Source organism: Adiantum capillus-veneris, chromosome 12, assembly GCF_014529385.1.
Source record: "Adiantum capillus-veneris isolate H3 chromosome 12, ASM1452938v2, whole genome shotgun sequence".
NCBI classification, from domain to species: domain Eukaryota; kingdom Viridiplantae; phylum Streptophyta; class Polypodiopsida; order Polypodiales; family Pteridaceae; genus Adiantum; species Adiantum capillus-veneris.
Genome location: NC_140942.1, coordinates 156,793,578 through 156,797,100, shown reverse-complemented (window position 1 = coordinate 156,797,100; position 3,523 = coordinate 156,793,578).

Here is a 3,523-nt window from a genome sequence, read left to right as displayed (position 1 = left end):
AAAAAATAAAATAAAATAATTGAGGATAAATTTGGGTTGCAAACGCCCAAAAAACTAGGTGAGCGGCTTTCACGGACACTCACCCGAACACTTCTAGAGTGTTGAGATCACATGCACCTACGCTCTGGTAGTGTGGTAGAGGATGATCACAAAGAGAGTGTCTCTGTTTACGCTTTATGCTCTCAACGGGAATCCAAGGTGGCACCACTCAAGAGCCACATATTGCATCTAGTGAGTCTTCACTGGAGATCGGCCATAATAAAAAATTAGACAAGAAGAGTAAGAGATATAAGAGGCGACGATATCGAGAAAATGTGCGTGCTAGAATAAATGAAAAGAAATCTACCACAGAATGGTTTAATTATATGGGGGCATGTGATGCTCATCGGAAGTTGGTAGCTAATTGGTGTGAATACCTTCAAAGCGTCATGTGGTGTAGTCCATAACCCATTGACATTGCACAAGCAGAACTAAAAAAGATACAAGCTCAAGCTAAGGCTAAGGAGCGACAACAACATATTAGACGCCAACGAGAGGCCAACCTTGGAGTCACATATGCATTCCCGGGGGATTCACCATGGAAAACTTACCGCACCACGTAAGTGCAGGGGAGGGGTTTTTTAAACAAGTTACATAAATGTATAAGTTAGGGGTAGGCCCCCAATAATTTATATGCCAAGCTTAAAAATAAGGGAGGGGGTATCATATTTATGGGGGGGGGGGGGGGGGGAGGGGGTGTGAGAAAAGGGGAAAATAAGAGGAAGTTTTTGTGTCTCAAAATTTTGGCTTCCCAAAAGATTCTCTCCTCAAAATTGTGAGTCAATAGCTACAAAGAACATGCAAGAACTAACACTACTTTGTATCAATTGCTTGTTTTGTGATTATAGTTCATTTGTTGAGGGATAAAAGCTATAAAGAGTTTGTATTGATGCAAATTTACATGGAGAACCTAACACAACTTTATAACCATGTTTTTTGAGTAATCGAGATGGGTCAAAATTGGACAAGTAGCTAGAGTGCAGGCTAAACTGGCGCATAGTTTGAAAGTCAAACTAAGACACATTGAGGGTACATCTAGTTATCAACAGCAGTAGTTCAATAGTACGTTGCCAGTCACTATGCTACCACTCTTTTTGAATAATTTTACCCAGTTAGATCATTTGAGGTCTAAATTTTATATATAAGATATGGGTATGATAGTTTTTTGCATTGATTATCGTATAAGAGTAGAAAGGGGGGTCATATTCCTTAATATGAGTCGTATATAGGGATTTTATCAAAGTTGCCCGCTCATAGGTGGCGTCCTATTTTGTATATATAGTGAATTCTCCGGGCATGCATTTCGCATTGAAATAGAGGATGATTGGTTGGACTCTGACACACCTCTAGGATACCCTATTAAGTTAAATAGCGCCTATGGGAAAGTGCTATATAACGCCTTATTGGACATAGGTGCTAAATGTAATCTACTATCATATGGAGTGTGGTGTCAGTGTAGGAAAGCCATCTCTATCTGGGAGTACCATCCAAATCAAGGGTATCAACAAGAAAAAAACTACGATTTTTAAATTCTGACATACTTGTGTTAGTTATGACAACAGGGTTGTAGCTCAAGACTTTTTGGTCATGCCTGCTGGAACTATGGAAGGCAATATAAACCTAGGACTCATATGGATGATAGCGACCAAATAGACTATTGATTGGGGGACTGAGAGTGTCACAACACAGAAACCAACTCTTAGCCTTGCCACTCAAGTGATAGTCCTCGAGATATCACCTCTTGAGAAAATAAAACCCAAAACATTGCATGTCCAAGACGTTGAACCATCTGTAACTATAGCCCAACCCTCTAGAGCTTCAACTTCTGTAGCTGAAACAAACTATGAGACGCACAAGACTCAATGTAAATATAACAAAGAAAACATGCAAATGGGTCCTTAAAGCTTCTTTAGCGACAAATTTTAATGCTAAAAAATAAAAACCTTGTAAGAGACGCCCACTCGCTCCAAGAAATGCAAGAAAATGTTGCGTTGGATTCCTAAACGACTATTGGAAGCCCAAGGCTACTATGAAGGGAATGATCAAATCTGAGTACCAAAACGTAAATTGTGTTCTAACCTATCTCCTATAGACCCATGTGAGTCAAATCCTGTAAAACGATAGAGCCAACCAAAGATCGTGTGAAGGGAAAGATCACAAAATACTATACACCTGATTCGGAGTTAGTTTGGGTACCTAAGCAAGAACGACTTGTTTCGCTCGGCTCAATCATAGAAAAAAAATGAAGCTTCTTGCTCTTCATGCAGTTCTTCTACAGAAACACAAGCTTCAACAGAACCTCCACCTACCATTGTATCCATACAAGCAAGAAAAAATTTGCACCTCCCGTTGTAAGTTCACCACCTACAACAACGTTGCAAGTAAAATCATGGGAGAGTACCTTACCACCCTTGCAACTAGATGAAATGTCTAGGGTGGTGAAAAAATACTGGTCGAAATCCTCACCCATTACAACTTGGAACAACTAGTTTCAAAAGTTGACGACATCATTCCAAAAGGTATGATCTACCCAAGGAAGGGGGGAGTTTTTGATGACATCCCTCATTCACTTGATCCCCTCTTAACCTTCCTCCCTTACCTCTCAATCTCTCAATCTTAGGGAATGTATATAATAGCCCTATACTCATAGAAACAAAAATAAAAAAGTAAAAGAGCAAGAGCCACCAAACGAAACATGGAAACCTACAAATTCTATACAAGACCCAAACATCATAAAAACACATTATACACAAGGACACAACCTTTTGACATGACCCTTGTAATATTTTTACACTAACCATCATCCATCTGTATGTACAGATATGGCTAGTACGCTAGAGTCATCCACTCCTACCTTGGGTGAGAGGTACCCTCTTTACTTTTCACAAGTGTTTGACATAGTCTACCCGGCGCTTGCTTGTGAATGGGATTTGGTAGATATGTGATCGTGTGTGAAGAATTTTGAGGAATTAGAATGGTTGATACGTCTCTTGACCACGGTTGATCTATACTTAGTAGAGGACATCTCTCAGATCACACAAGTTTACCCTTTTGACCAAGATGATTGTAGACGTCTAGTGACATTCTTAGTGAACATTTGTGCCTCTAATGATGAAGAGGAGTTACATAATTACATAGATGGTATGTATGGTCTCACGGATGATGACTTTGTTTTTCTCGACGATGACGAGGATAGGGGTTTAGACCTAGGACTACCCACCCATCTATTCAATATCATGTTCCCTTGACTCTCTATGGAGGTGCAAATAATTAGGTTAGGGTTCCTTATGTTGTTTGATTGTGTTCAATAAAGGTTGGTGCCTCTTCCCACTGATAAGCCTCTTATAGGTATTCCTTGTGTTTTCTAGTGTACAAGAACGCGTTCCCATTGTTTAGGATTTTGAACTTCATGGAATCTTTCTCTCGCTCACTCTTTGAATCGAGCAGGATCATCAACACGAACAGGTGTTTCTTTTCCATTAGC